The sequence below is a fragment of the Saccopteryx bilineata genome, chromosome 5 (genome assembly GCF_036850765.1).
Source record: "Saccopteryx bilineata isolate mSacBil1 chromosome 5, mSacBil1_pri_phased_curated, whole genome shotgun sequence".
NCBI lineage: Eukaryota > Metazoa > Chordata > Mammalia > Chiroptera > Emballonuridae > Saccopteryx > Saccopteryx bilineata.
Genome location: NC_089494.1, coordinates 90,594,355 through 90,611,176, shown reverse-complemented (window position 1 = coordinate 90,611,176; position 16,822 = coordinate 90,594,355). Strand labels below are relative to the sequence as shown.

The window sequence follows — 16,822 nt, the reverse complement described above, 5'->3', positions numbered from 1 at the left end:
AATGCAAAAATTGGTATTCATTTTTAATTTGTTAAATCATAGGGGTTTTTTTTACTTTATTAATTTGCATCTATAAATATATAAACATAATTTAATAGCATTTTGAAATTGGCACTACCTCCCTAATTGACACCTCAAAATCTTTGTATTAGAAATATTTTTCATTGTTGAAATGTTTGTGATTCAGTTATCAAATTTAAGTAATTTTGTGACATTGCAGACATTTGGTGGCTTTTGTCGGCTTTAAAGTAACTATTATAAACCATTGATCTAGAAACAATGTCTCTGAACATTTAGGGAAATTGAAAAAGCCCATGCATTTTGTCCTAAAACATAGGACTATAACCATTATTAATATTCTGAAAAAAAGAAATGTTAAAGCACTTTTATTTTAAGAAAATATTAATATAAGTTTTAGTTAAGTTGATTAAATAAACTTCATCTTCTGGTTTCTTCTGACACTTCTCAATTCTTCCTACATAGTATATATATTAGGAACACTATACTTCTAGAGGCTGGCACAGTGTAGTAATGACCCTATACACTTCAAATGCCTCTGGAGTATCATTATTTTATAGAATGATACAGTAAGTGATGAACTAGGTCACTGACACCATATAAAATTATTTCTAATATATTACTATGACAGAAATATTTCTATTATCACATGAACATCTAGAAACTAGCATGTAGAAAATTTTCAACAAATTTTAAACTTTTTTTGAGAATATATAACTTAAAATATAACTTTTGTGCCTGAACAGGCAATGGCACAGTGGATAGAGTGTCAGACTGGGACGGCGAGGACCCAGGTTTGAAACCCCGAGGTCACCAGCTTGAGTGCAAGCTCATCTGGCTTGAGTACAGACTTACCAGTTTGAGTGTGAGGTCACTGGCTTGAGCCCAAGGTTGCTGGTGTGAGCTCAGAGGTTGCTGGCTTGAAGACCAAGGTCACTGGCTTGGGCAAGGGGTCACTCACTCTGCTGTAGTTCCCCAGTCCAGGCACATATGAGAAAGCAATCATTGAACAGCTAAGGTGCCACAACGAAGAACTGATGCTTCTCAGCTCTCTCCCTTCCTGTCTGTCTGTCCCTATCTGTCCCTCACTCTGACTGTCTCTCTGTCTCTGTCAAAAAATATATATATATAATTATATATATAATATATATATATATATATAAGTTTTGTGATATAAACAGAATTCACTCTGGAAACTCAAGGGACCTATTTCAAAGATCAGTTAAATTAGCATACCAAAGAGGGGCTTCTGACTCCTGAGCAAGAGAAATGGATGTATATTAAGACACCATAAAAGGAGAAAACAGTGGTGTTAAATATGACTCTACCACAAAAGTCCCAATGATGGACTGCCATATTGCAGAACTTGATCTGTCATCCAGCTGTTTCTCATGTAGCATGCTCCAGGGTGAGTAGCAACAGGGCTACTTACTTAATAATGAATGATTCTCCTGGGCAATGTTGAGAAGACAAGCTAATGTATAATATATTTTAGAAAGCTCACCAAAGGTAATTAGAGTCAAAATAGTTGGGGCATTTAATAAGTGAAGCTTCACTTACCTGAGAACTGCATTCATCCTTAACATATGATTTTCTCATAATAAGAGATGAATGAGAAGTTCTTTGTCATAAAATGCAATATAGAGGTCATTCAAAAGGACTTTGATGCTGTTTTCTAAAGGAGGATTTATAAGTCAAGTTATAGTATCAACTAACTTCAATAATCACTTGTCCATGTTCTAAAATAGACATTAATTAGAGCTTAAGTAAAAAGACTTGATTTTACTGTATTTACAAACATTAGACTCACCTATTTGAGTTTAGTGATTCTCTCAGTCATCTTTATATTGCCAACACTGTGTGACATCTAATAAGTATTCCATAAATACTGAATGAATTAATGGCCTTTGTATGAAAGTAAGATAGAAAATATATTTTAACTTTGTTATAACGATTTATTTATTTATTTATTTTTAAGTGAGAGGCAGGGCAATACAGAGACAGACTCCCACATGGGCTCCCGACTGATATCCATCTGGCAACCCCTGTCTGGGGCCAATGGTCACAACCGAGCTATTTTTAGCACCTGGAGTGGAGACTCGATGGAGCCATCCTCAGCACCTGGGGCCAAAATGCTCAAATCAATTGAGCCATGGCTACAGGAGGGGAAGAGAGAAAAACAGAGAAGGGGGAGAGAAAGGGGAAGCAGATGGTTGCCTCTCCTATGTGCCTTTACTGGGAATCAAACCCGGGACTTCCACATACTGGGTCGATGCTCTACCACTGAGCCAACCAGCTAGGCCAGGGTATATTTATTCATATAAAGCTCCCAGTTATAGCTGTTTATTATAAAGGGAGTACTTTAGATTCTCAGTAGTGAGTTTCTTTAAAATGGAGATTCTTTGGCTTTGGCCCTAGATTTTCTAATTCAGTAAATCTGGAATAAGGCTGGGAGTCCATGTTTTACTAATAAGCACTGTGGGTAATTCTTTTAAAGATAGTAAGTGAGCCATACTGGGAAACCTAAACACATATGCAGGTCATACTTGAACTGCCACAAACATTCTTTTTTCATTTTCCAATTTGTATAAATGCTTACATTTCTTTTTCAAGTGTAATATTGTCATTTTTACCTCAGTTTCCTATAATATTGTATAATAGTCCCCAATTATCTGCAGGAGATAACCCCAGTGGATGTCTGAAACTGTGGATAGTACCAAATCCTATACATACCATGTTTTTCCTATGTGTACATACCTATGGTAAAGTTTAATTTATAAATTAGACACAGTAAAAGATTAAAAACAATAAAAATAAAACAGAATAGTTATAATAATATGCTATAGTAACAGTTATGTGAATGTAGTCTCTTTCAGGATATCTTCTTATATGTATTATACTCATTTTGTGATGATATAAGATGATACAACGCCTATGTGATGAGCTGAAGCGAGGTGGATACACTGGTCAAAGGGATGGTTAGCATTCCAGGCAATGTGTCATCACGCCACTTAGAAAGCACAGTTCAAAACTTATGAATTGTTTGTTTCTGGCATCTTGTATTTAATACTTTTGGACAAGTGGTAACTAAAACGGCAGAAAGCAAAACTGCAGATAAGGAGGGATTACTGTATTTAACAAAATGGGGATCTTGGACCACCAATGTCAGTATCAGCTATGTGATTTAATAAAGCATTCCCAAGAAGAATCTAAGACCTAAAGAAAACTATGGGGATGGGTCTCAGTAACCCAGTAATTTGAGGGGCCAATACAAGTGGCTTCTGACTTACCTCTAGATTATATTAGGATTATATAATTATATTATGCTATAATCATAATCAGAGGCTTCCAGGGTTTCTTATTTTCCTCTCTTTGCTCTTGTTTATGTAGACGCCTTCATCTATATCACACTGTATTTGGGACTCCTCTGCTTGTAAGCCCCTGTATGAACCTTTTATATTAGCACAAAGTCATTCTTTCTACCTGAAAGGGGATGCCATCTACTTTACACTCAAGAAGTGTAAGGCCAATGTGAACACTTTGTAAAACCATCCTATATAGAAGCTGCTTTCTCACTGTCATTTCTGTGTTGTTGATTTATGTGTCCCAATGATAAAATAATTAATATTTTAGAGAAGTTTATCATTTTCCCAGTTGTTATAAAATAAAATTCTTACAAGCGTTTAGTACAGTGCCTGGCACCTAACGTAGCCACACAGTACTTCTTGAGTGGACAGAAGAGAGGATGGAAGTTCGGAAGGCTGAGAGTTTTTTTATTTCTATTTTCTATCTCTGCAGTTGTTTAGGGATTTTTTTTTTTTATGGAGTGAGGGGCATACTACGAAAAGGTGGTATGCTTACAGTAGGCACCTAATAAAAGGAAATAGAAAAGATTTAAGAAATCAAAAAGCCTGGTCATTCGGTCCTATTACAATAAGGGCAAAGAAAACTACATTTATTGACAGTTGCGGTCACCACCATAGTTACAGCACATTCACTGACTTTGTTAACCAGAAAAGATTCTAATACTTATAGTAAACTTGCATTATCAAGAAAAGTCTATTCTTAAATGATCATTCTATTAAGAATATAGGAAAATGTACTATGTGTACAGCAGGACCTCCAATAACATCATTTCCTTCTAGGTTGTTTTGTTATAATGTTGATGAGATGCCATTAAGAACTTAATATAATTTGCCTATGATAAAAATTGGTTTCATTATAGGCCATTTTCACCGCAGTTCAAAGAACCTATCGACATATTAAGTTGGAACTTACTGTATTTTTAAAAGCCCCTTAAATTTTTTTTTTCTTTTTTTGTATTTTTCTGAAGCTGGAAACGGGGAGAGACAGACAGACTCCCGCGTGCGCCCGACCGGGATCCACCCGGCACGCCCACCAGGGGCGATGCTCTGCCCACCAGGGGGCGATGCTCTGCCCCTCCGGGGCGTCGCTCTGCCGAGACCAGAGCCACTCTAGCGCCTGGGGCAGAGGCCAAGGAGCCATCCCCAGCGCCTGGGCCATCTTTGCTCCAATGGAGCCTTGGCTGCGGGAGGGGACCCTTAAATATTTCAAATGATGAATAGAATGCTCTTTTAATTATCTGGGAAAATCCCTTTTACCTAAAATTTCTAATTCCTTGATTGTTCCAGTTTAGTGAGCTTGTGTCTTTTCATGATGAGCTCTTCACCTAAGAGCTGTGTGTGTGTGTTTGTGTGTGTATGTTCCTTTTTGGGTGCTATTACGAATGTGTACTTTGTACATCATCATTTTAAAGTTAAATATTTTTGATAAGTGACCTTCACATTATTTTAGAGGAAAGAGCTTTGATGTCAGACTTGGGCTAAGATTCTATCCATGTCATCTCTTCAATTTTGTTTCCTCAGTAGTAAAATGTTAATAATTATGCTTGCTGCATAGATTTATTATGGGGATTAAATGAGATAATCCACTAAGCACAATGCCTGGCACACTGAAAGTGCTCTATGAATAGTCATCAAAAACTATTAGAGGATGACAAAGGAGAATAATATATGCATTACTGTAGTTGTTTAGGATCTGCTCCTTCATGAAATTAGAGACTAAGACTACTTAGTCTGCTGTTAGGGTCTACTGTTCAAAAACTAGAATGAAAATAAAATATACATAGACAATGCATAAATTATCCTTTTCCTTTTAACTCTTATTGTAAACAAAAGTTCTCTAGGCTTTCAGTAGGAATGGAAATTCTGTGAAGTACATCCATATGGCAGTTCTAAAATGTAAAAATGAACTGCCTTTTTGATATTGAATAAGCATAAAAATCAAATTATGTTGCTTAAAAATGAATACTCATACATCTTTTCCCATCTTGCATAACACAAAAATAGCTAACTGCTTTTGCTCATAAAATCATATTTGGAGGGTGACTAAGCATGATACAGTTCCCAAACAAATCTTTGAGAAAGGTATGCAGAAGGAAAAGTAAGATTTCAACTGTAATCAGTATGTGAATCTAGGTTCAGTGAGCATAGACTGGTAAATTTTTTAAATCATCAGTTAGTCATACATCGGTTTTTAAAATATTTTGGATTTTGCTAGAATATTAAAATCTAACATTTTTAAAGCAGAATGAGGTTTTGTAAGCTATAGTTCCTATGTAATTGTCTTTCATAGCACATGCTGATATTTACATAAGAATATTCATCTATTTACATAAAAAGCATGAAAAACACATCTGAACGATGAGTTAGTAATGTAACATATCTTATGTATTCATAAACTATCTTTGCTACTTAAAAAAATAGTTGTATGGTTCGTGATTAACAACAGTTCTTTATTGGAAAGTGGGATATTGATAGTACTATATATACCAGAATGTTACTTAAAAAGAAACAAAGTTCACAGTTAGTGTCTCAGAATACATAATTTGGAGGGATTATATAATTACTTATAATCGAAACCAAAAAGTTTACCTCTGTTATTCTTGAGGTTCAATGGTAATTTCTGTCACTTCATCTCTTAAAGGAACATACATAATATAATTTTAGAACACTCTATAAATTTTTCTTGAGGTAATGAAATGTCATTTAGGTTAGAGTTTATTTTCATTTTTTATATTTAAGAGATTTGGAATTGCAGTTTGCCTTATAAACTTTAGATATACAAATTATAATATTCCAAATAACTTGCTATGAGTAGAATACTGAGGTATGAATTTGCTCTTGTTTATCTCCAGGTTCTTTCCATTTGGATAAGATTTCCTAATCTGACATTTCTGTCTTCACTTTGTTTTCTTCTTTGTTTTTCTTATCATTTTGGTTGTCAAATATAGATAATAGTATGTTTACTATAAAACCATATTATTTTCAAAAAAATCAAGTTAAATATACTGTTTTTAACTTATTTTGAAAAGAAAAATAATTGTTCCAAAATTCACATTATGGTAGGAAAATCTATTTGCTGAGTAAAAGTGAAGGGAGGTGTCCAAATTGCCATGAATATTGTAAAAGAAATATTTCTATAAAGATTCTGGAATATGAAAAAAATTTTTTCACAGAATAGTCATGTATCATCCAGTCTTTAAACTAAATTTTATTTTACTTTGTTTATTATGCCCAGAACTTATTTATGATGGATGGACAGATGGACGGACAGACAGATGGACAGAGATAGATAGATAGATAGATAGACATAAAGATATACATATACATTTCTATTTTTAAATTCTTGGCACCAAAACAAAGATATTTAGTAATTTTTAAAGTGTGTTTTTATTAAATATATCTGGGTTTTGTTTTTTAACACATTCTAAAACTCCTTTTTATGAAAAATCCTCTAGAGTGACAATTAATATACTTCATTGTTTTTTCTCTATTATTATTTACTGCATTTTTTGTTTGCTCTTTTCCCTTTCCTTTTACTCATTTGTTCAAGTTACTATTTATTTTATTTTTTAGTGCTTTATTATTTTCCTTAGGGCCTGTTAATCAAGAAATAATGTGCTTTTTGAATTCTGATACTCATTGCTTAGTATATTTCTCCACAATTATATGAAAACCAGAAAGCAGATAAACTGTCCACCAATACAATCTGTTTTTTTTTCCTAGATAAAGGCTTTAGAATGTTATAATTCCCAATCTATTCCCTTTCCTAAATGAGGCCTTTAGGGTGCTTTTACTTACCTCTACCCCCCTTATAACTCTTTGATTTTGCTGAAATTGTTCAATACTTTGAGTTCCAGATTTATTAGATTTTTCCTTTGCCATATGTCTCTTCTATTTTACTAATCCTTACTTCACAGTTATATTACAAATTCCCAGTCAATCATTATCTATTTAGTTTTCACATGTATATTGCAAGGCTTATTGCACTGTTTCCTATTCTTCATCATCTTGAGATTTCTATTCCAATTCATATGTGTTTGGTTCAGATACTTGATTATTTTCATCAGATGGGGTCGAGAGAAGTGGTCTTATCTCTCATCATTGAATAGCCACAATTCTTTCTTCTAACCTGCAAGATCAGTGAAACTTAAGGCATAGAATTTTTTGTTGGCAATCTCTTTGTCTTCAGTTTTCCAATATCTTTTAGCTTTAAGTATGGTAGATTAGAAGTAAGATCTCCACCTGAGTCTTTTCTTTGCTAAGTAACTTACTCTTTTTTGGGGGGGAGGGAGAATTTATAGTATTTTCTCTCAGTCATTATGAGAATATTACCAAAATCTGTCTAGTTGTATGCCTTACTTTGCTTAATCTACCTTGAGTTTAATGAGTCCTTTCACATACAAGCTAAATTCTTCTTCAAATCAGGGAACTTTACTGTTGTTATTTCTTTATTTCTAATCTCCATTTTTTTCATGATTATTATCTTTCTTACCTGAAATTTCTCTTGGAGCTTTTTTTCCAAGTTTGTTTCCTCAAAGTATTCTCTCTTTGTATATTTGCTTCATATTTTTAGATATTTCTTCCATTTGGTTTTATAAGCCAGTAATTCTAAGCTCAACAGGGACATATTTAATTTTAATTTTTCTATTTTTCAATTTAAAAATCAGATTTCTAAATTTCAGAATATATTTTAAAGCTGATCATTATTCTGTATACTGGTATATACATTTTTTCCCTTTCTCTAACAATTTCATTCCACTAGGTGCTTCCTAGTTCTCAGGGTTTTGTTTTTTCCTCTAAGTATTGGAGCCCCTGGGGTACATTATTATTTCTTTTGCCTAATAATGGTTCTGTGCAGCTGTTGAGTGGTAAGAGGCCCAGCATTCCCTGCTCCCTAAGCTTTAAATATACCAACTGGCAAGCCTCCTCACCATTTCTTGTGGCAACAGGATTATTTGAGTTAAAATTCTCCTTAGGAATAGAGGTCAACTGTGACCATTTTTATGCCTGATTGGAAGGTCTTCCACAAACATCAGCCAGAACTCCTAAGATACACACATGGGTAGATACTCACTTTATCAATAAAAGCCAAGATCTCCCAGGACACTGGGTGTTCTGGTGATACCCTCTGACTTGTCAGCGACAATACCTCCAACCTCTGTCAATTTTACAGATGTAAAAAGTAAGGCACTTGGAAGATAAAGGCATTATCCACAGTCACATTTAAATCTAGGTGATCTGTCATAGAGTTCGGGTTTAAATTTCAATCAGAATATAGAAAAAATATATACTTATTAAGTAATTTTATTTAATTCATTAGGAGTAATCTTAGTCTTTTTATTTTTTATTTTTCTGAAGTTAGAAGTAGAGAAGCAGACAGATTCCTGCATGCGCCCAACCAGGATCCACCCAACATGCCCACGGGGGGGGGCATGCTCTGCCCATCTGGGCGTTGCTCCTCAGCGACCAGAACCATTCTAGCACTTGAGGCAGAAGCCATGGAGCTGTCCTCAGTGCCCAGGGCCAACTTTGTGCCACTGGAGCCTTGGCTGTGGGAGAGGAAGAGAGAGATAGAGAAGGAGAGGGGGAAGGGTGGAGAAGCAGATGGGTGCTTCTCCTGTGTGCCCTGACTGGGAATCAAACCCAAGACTTCCACACACAGGGATGACGCTCTACTGCTGAGCCAACCAGCCAGGACGAGTATATCTTACTCTTAAAATGTCATGACACATAACATTTTAAAATGTAGTATGTAGCTGCATGACATGATTTATACCAGTATAGAAGAATGTTGCTTGGCCCTGGCCAGTTGGCTCAGCGGTAGAGCGTCGGCCTGGCGTGCGGGGGACCCGGGTTCGATTCCGGCCAGAGCACATAGGACAAGCGCCCATTTGCTTCTCCACCCCTCCGCCGCGCCTTCCTCTCCGTCTCTCTCTTCCCCTCCCACAGCCAAGGCTCCATTGAAGCAAAGATGGCCTGGGCGCTGGAGATGGCTCCTTGGCCTCTGCCCCAGGCGCTAGAGTGGCTCTGGTCTCGGCAGAGCAACGCCCCGGAGGGGCAGAGCATCGCCCCTGGTGGGCGTGCCGGTCGATCCGGGTCGGGCGCATGCAGGAGTCTGTCTGACTGTCTCTCCCTGTTTCCAGCTTCAGAAAAATACAAAAAAAAAAAAAAAAAAAGAAGAAGAATGTTGCTTAAGGAAACATAGTGGGGAAGTTTGTATTTAAAGGGAACATTATGGAACACAGTATGAAGTGGGTGATTATGATTGTTATACTAAGCTAATCAAGGAATAGTGTGAGTTTAAACTAGTTGAGGCAGTAGGAATGCAAAGGAGAATTTGAATACTTAAGATATAGAATCTGAACATACATTACCTGCCATTTGAATGAATAAGGAGGGCAAGGGAGACAAAGTACTTAATTCAAATCCTCATATTTTCTGTCTGCTTAACTTCACAAGATAAACCCTTTTAGAAAGCTCTACTAAAACATCAGAGTTTGAAACCTCAAAAATTATTTACCTAGGAAGAATTATTAACTGATAGGGTTTCAGGTTGAGGCAACAATTTAAATATATCCCTTGCTTCTTATAGGATATAAATCTCAGAGAATGAAATTTCTAGTGTTATGTTTTGTTTCTTTTAAAAGCTAAATTCATACCTTGTAACTTCATTAATATATTACTTGAAAAATACTTTTTATGTTGTTTTAGAAGAATGTTTGCATTTTTGAATAATGATTTTAGCAAATTTTAAAACTAGTTTTACACCCTATAGATTTTCTATAAATTATAAAATAATAAACTGAACTTGGGGAATTTATTGGTTTAGGTGAAATGGTTGATTTTCTGAGCATATTGTCCCAAAATGTTTTTTTAAGCTTTTTAAAGGCAATACAAAGATGTGATAGTTGTTCAGTTGCTGATGTAAGAATGTTTAAAAGCTAGGCCTTGGTATATGCAGAGAAGATAGTCATAGATTGTGTCTTTTTTATGTCTGTTCTCCCCAGACAGCCGGAGTGTGACCCAGTCACAACTCCTCTGCTCCCATTGTCTCTCACCGTGTTCACTGGATGTGCATGAACCGATTTAACTCTAAGCTTTGGTTTCCGTTCTTCCCTGGTTTGGTGGGCACCAAAATACCGTGGAGTAGGATCCTATAAGGTCAAGCTGCTCGTGAGTAATTACTCGTGGCAGAATGAGTAATTGTGACAGAACCTAAGCGTCAGAAGTTGAAGACCATCACTCAGTTTATCAATTGGTAAATAATACTGTTGCTATGGAAATGAAACTGTCAGCACTAGAGAGGTCATTAGAGATTATCTAGTGACTAGTATAATGCTTTTATTTTATATATTGGAGGAAGCTGGGGCCCAAAGAAAGTTCAAGCATTTGCCCAGGTTCAAAACATTAGTAACTAATTAGAGCCCACGTCTCTTTATTCCCGTTTCAGTGCACTTTTTACAATCATACTGGACTTGTGATTTAAATATAATCCCAAGACATTTCATTTATTCATGTATAAGAACAATGAATTTTTGCTTTCAGTTGAGTAAAAGAATGCATATTTTACATAACTAAATCAAAAGCACCCAGCGCCACTAATAATTTTAGTATTGATTAAATACTGTAAGAATGCTGGTTGTGTTAGGTAAAAGCAAGTAAAAGAATTTTGCATTGTGCATAGCTTGAAATATTTGAGTCCATTTTTATTTTGGCATCCCATATAATTAACTAGTCATAATTCTCTTATTTAGTTAATTTCCTGAAGGAATAATTCAAATGCTGTTTCCTAATTTACAAAATAAGTTAGTTGATTTGGAATGATAGCTCATACCCTTTCTAGTTCTATATTTGTCTTACTCAAACTTATCTGAATTTGAATTTTAAAATGCTGGTCTGTCCAAAGTGCTCTTTTCCTGATGCATTTAGAGATAAGAAGGATGTATAAAACATGTCTAACATAAATTTTATGAATTAGTGGGCCCTGGTCAGTTGGTATAGCCCGGTCGAGTGTCAGCCCGGTCATGTGCATATCCCGGGTTTGATTCCTAGTCAGGACACACAGGAGAAGCAACCATCTGCTTCTCCACCCCTCCTCGCTCCCTCTTCTCTCTCTCTCTTTCTTCCTCTCTTTCTCTCTCTCTCTCTTACCCTCCTGCAGCCATGGCTTGATTGGAGCAATATAACCCCAGGCACTGAGGATGGTTCCATGACCTCTACCTCAGGCACTAAGAAGAGTCTGGTTACTGAGCAACAGAGCAACACCTCAGATGAGTAGAGAGCATCACCTGCTGGTGGGCTTGCCAGGTGGTTCCCGGTCAGGGCGCACGCAGGAGTCTTTCTGCCTCCACTCCTCTCACTGAATTAAAAAAAAAAAAAAAAAAAAGAATCAGTGGAAATACCTTAAATAGTTTGAACTTTATTTTTGCTCAAGCATTTTAAATTAGATCATAAGATTATAATCAGAACTAATTAACTAATTATAAAATTTTTTAATATTAGATTAGGTGAATGTATTTATGTAATAGTCTTAAAATTGTTGTAGGTTTTGGAAAGACTGCTGAAAGAGTTTTAAACTGTATAGTAAGCAAAACAGAGTAGGGAAATAGCGCTTCAGTTGAGGCTGTTGAATATTCCCAGAGCAAGAGATCTTTAGAACCTGATATTTGGAGATCCTCCTACAAATAGGACAACTTATCTGATTAACCTGATTAATTTGCAATCAAGCACATGAGTTGACAAGTCCTACTGATATACTTCCTGTTGGTATTTCTTTCTTTTTTTTTTTTTTTTTATTTTTTATAGTCAATAAAACTTTTTTATTTATTTTTTATTTTTTTTATTTATTTATTTATTTTTTTTTAATAAATTTTTATTAATGGTAATGGGATGACATTAATAAATCAGGGTACATATATTCAAAGAAAACATGTCTAGGTTATTTTGTCATCAAATTATGTTGCACACCCCTCGCCCAAAGTCAGATTGTCCTCCGTCACCCTCTATCTAGTTCTCTGTGCCCCTCCCCCTCCCCCTAACTCTCCCTCCCTCCCTCCCATGTCCTCCCTCCCCCCCCACCCTTGGTAACCACCACACTCTTGTCCATGTCTCTTAGTCTCATTTTTATGTTCCACCAATGTATGGAATCATGTATTTCTTGTTTTTTTCTGATTTGCTTATTTCACTCCTTATAATGTTATCAAGATCCCACCATTTTGCTGTAAATGATCTGCTGTCATCATTTCTTATGGCTGAGTAGTATTCCATAGTGTATATGTGCCACATCTTCTTTATCCAGTCTTCTATTGAAGGGCTTTTTGGTTGTTTCCATGTCTTGGCCACTGTGAACAGTGCTGCAATGAACATGGGGCTACATGTGTCTTCACGTATCACTGTTTCTGAGGTTTGGGGGTATATACCCAGTAGAGGGATTGCTGGGTCATAAGGTAGTTCTATTTGCAGTTTTTTGAGGAACCACCATACTTTCCTCCATAATGGTTGTACTACTTTACAGTCCCACCAACAGTGAATGAGGGTTCCTTTTTCTCCACAGCCTCTCCAACATTTGCTATTACCCGTCTTGTTGATAATAGCTAATCTAACAGGAGTGAGGTGGTATCTCATTGTAGTTTTGATTTGCATTTCTCTAATAACTAATGAAGCTGAGCATCTTTTCATATATCTGTTGGCCATTTGTATCTCTTCCTGGGAGAAGTGTCTGTTCATGTCCTCTTCCCATTTTTTTATTGGATTGTTTGTTTGTTTGTTGTTGAGTTTTATGAGTTCTTTGTAAATTTTGGATATTAGGCCCTTATCTGAGCTGTCGTTTGAAAATATCAGTTCCCATATAGTTGGCTGTCTGTTTATTTTGATATCAGTTTCTCTTGCTGAGCAAAAACTTTTAATTCTGATGTAGTCCCATTCATTTATCTTTGCCTTCACTTCTCTTGCCATTGGAGTCAAGTTCATAAAATGTTCTTTGAAGCCCAGGTCCATGATTTTAGTACCTATGTCTTCTTCTATGTACTTTATTGTTTCAGGTCTTATATTTAGGTCTTTGATCCATTTTGAATTAATTTTAGTACACGGGGACAGGCTGTAGTCGAGTTTCATTCTTTTGCATGTGGCTTTCCAGTTTTCCCAACACCATTTGTTGAAGAGGCTTTCTTTTCTCCATTGTGTGTTGTTGGCCCCTTTATCAAAGATTATTTGACCATATATATGTGGTTTTATTTCTGGGCTTTCTATTCTGTTCCATTGGTCTGAGTGTCTATTTTTCTGCCAATACCATGCTGTTTTGATTATCGTGGCCCTATAATATAGTTTGAAGTCAGGTATTGTAATGCCCCCAGCTTCATTCTTTTTCCTTAGGATTGTTTTGGCTATTTGGGGTTTTTTATAGTTCCATATAAATCTGATGATTTTTTGTTCCATTTCTTTAAAAAATCTCATAGGGATTTTGATGGGAATTGCATTAAATTTGTATATTGCTTTGGGTAATATGGCCATTTTGATTATATTTATTCTTCCTATCCAGGAACAAGGAATATTTTTCCATCTCATTGTATCTTTTTCGATTTCCCTTAACAATGCTTTGTAATTTTCATTATATAGGTCCTTTACGTTCTTTGTTATGTTTATTCCTAGGTATTTTATTTTTTTTGTTGCAATCGTGAAGGGGATTATTTTTTTGAGTTCGTTTTCTAATATTTCATTGTTGGCATATAGAAAGGCTATGGACTTTTGTATGTTAATTTTGTATCCTGCGACCTTACTGTATTGGTTTATTGTTTCTAATAATCTTTTTGTGGAGTCCTTCGGGTTTTCGATGTATAGGATCATATCATCAGCAAAAAGTGATAGCTTTACTTCTTCTTTTCCGATATGGATGCCTTTTATTTCTTTGTCTTGTCTGATTGCTCTGGCCAGAACTTCTAGCACCACGTTGAATAAGAGTGGAGAGAGTGGACAACCCTGTCTTGTTCCTGATTTAAGATAGAAAGTCCTCAGTTTTATGCCGTTTAATAGGATGTTGGCTGATGGTTTATCATATATGGCCTTTATCATGTTGAGATATTTTCCGTCTATACCCATTTTGTTGAGAGTCTTAAACATAAAATTGTGTTGTATTTTATCAAAAGCCTTTTCTACATCTATTGATAAGATCATGTGGTTTTTGTTCTTTGTTTTGTTGATATGGTGTATTACATTAACCGTTTTGCGTATGTTGAACCATCCTTGAGATTCTGGGATGAATCCCACTTGATCATGATGTATTATTTTTTTAATATGTTGTTGTATTCGGTTTGCCAGTATTTTGTTTAGTATTTTAGCATCTGTATTCATTAGAGATATTGGTCTGTAGTTTTCTTTCTTTGTGCCATCCTTGCCAGGTTTTGGTATGAGGGTTATGTTGGCTTCATAAAATGTGTTTGGAAGTATTGCTTCTTCTTCAATTTTTTGGAAGACTTTGAGTAGAATAGGAACCAAGTCTTCTTTGAATGTTTGATAGAATTCACTAGTATAACCGTCTGGGCCTGGACTTTTATTTTTGGGGAGGTTTTTAATAGTTTTTTCTATTTCCTCCCTGCTGATTGGTCTGTTTAGGCTTTCTGCTTCTTCATGACTCAGTCTAGGAAGGTTGTATTGTTCTAGGAATTTATCCATTTCTTCTAGATTGTTGTATTTGGTGGCATATAATTTTTCATAGTATTCTACAATAATTCTTTGTATTTCTATGATGTCTGTGGTGATCTCTCCTCTTTCATTTTGGATTTTATTTATTTGAGTCCTGTGTCTTTTTTCCTTGGTGAGTCTTGCTAAGGGTTTGTCAATTTTGTTGATCTTTTCAAAGAACCAGCTCCTTGTTTTATTGATTTTTTCTATAGTTTTTCTGTTCTCTATTTCATTTATTTCTGCTCTGATTTTTATTATCTCCTTTCTTCGGCTGGTTTTGGGTTGTCTTTGTTCTTCTTTTTCTAGTTCCTTAAGGTGTGAAGTTAAGTGGTTTACTTCGGCTCTCTCTTGTTTGTTCATATAGGCCTGAAGTGATATGAACTTTCCTCTTATTACTGCTTTTGCTGCGTCCCAGAGATTCTGATATGTCGTATTTTCATTTTCATTTGTCTGTATATATCTTTTGATTTCTGCACTTATATCTTCTTTGACCCATTCATTTTTTAGAAGCATGTTGTTTAGTTTCCACATTTTTGTGGGTTTTTCCCCCTCTTTTTTGCAGTTGAATTCTAGTTTCAAGGCTTTATGATCAGAAAATATGCTTGGTACAATTTCAATTTTTCTAAATTTGCTGATATTGTCTTTGTGGCCCAACATATGGTCAATTCTTGAGAATGTTCCATGTACACTAGAGAAAAATGTATACTCTGTCGCTTTGGGATGAAGTGTCCTGTAGATGTCTATCATATCCAGGTGTTCTAGTATTTCGTTTAAGGCCACTATATCTTTATTGATTCTCTGTTTGGATGACCGATCTAGAGCCGTCAGCGGTGTATTGAGGTCTCCAAGTATGATTGTATTTTTGTTAGTTTTTGTTTTAAGGTCAATAAGTAGCTGTCTTATATATTTTGGTGCTCCTTGGTTTGGTGCATATATATTAAGGATTGTTATGTCTTCTTGATTCAACTTCCCCTTAATCATTATGAAATGACCATTTTTGTCTCTGAGTACTTTTTCTTTCTTGTAGTCAGCATTATTAGATATGAGTATTGCTACACCTGCTTTTTTTTGGGTGTTGTTTGCTTTGAGTATTGTTTTCCAGCCTTTCACTTTGAATTTGTTTTTATCCTTGTTGCTTAGATGTGTTTCTTGTAGGCAGCATATAGTTGGATTTTCTTTTTTAATCCATTCTGCTACTCTGTGTCTTTTTATTGGTAAGTTTAATCCATTTACATTTAGTGTAATTATTGATACTTGTGGGTTCCCTACTGCCATTTTATAAATTGCTTTCTGTTAGTTTTGTATCTAGTTTGATTCTTCTCTTTTGTTTTTCTATCATTTGTTTTTGTTTGTTTGTGTTCCATACTTCTTTCCTCTGTTGCTACCTTTTTTAAGTCAAGTGTTTTTGTGGTGGTTTTTTTAAGGGTGGTTACCATTAAGTAATGAAAAGGGTACCTACCATAATCATTGTAGTACCCTATCTTATAAGTATTTCTGCACTTCATCATCCTTTGCTACTGTTAATCTCCATCCTCTCCCCCCTTTTTTTCCTTTGTTGTCACAGTTTAAGTTTGGTTTTATTGTGTTCTTGGTGGAGCTGTTACTTGTGGTGTTGTTTTCTTTTGTTCTTTGAATCTGGTTGGAAAACCCCCCTTAGTATTTCCTGGAGTGGGGGCTTTCTGTTGATAAATTCTCTCATCTTTTCTGTATTTGTGAATGTTTTTATATCTCCTTCATACTTGAAGGATAGCTTTGATGGGTAT

General features: G+C 35.4%; 1 protein-coding gene across 13 annotated transcripts in view; it reads left to right on the top strand.

Moving 5' to 3' along the window:
• The window catches only part of MBD5 (methyl-CpG binding domain protein 5), a 521,200-nt gene that overhangs the window by 124,532 nt on the left and 379,846 nt on the right, over positions 1-16,822 (top strand). Inside the window, exon 1 of one of the 13 annotated variants that reach the window (XM_066232974.1) lies at positions 10,596-10,641. The exons of the other annotated variants lie outside the window; for them this stretch is intronic. The gene's annotated coding sequence lies outside the window, so the exon portion shown is untranslated. Of the gene's footprint in view, positions 1-10,595; positions 10,642-16,822 lie in introns of those variants that run through there. 13 annotated transcript variants of the gene reach the window in all.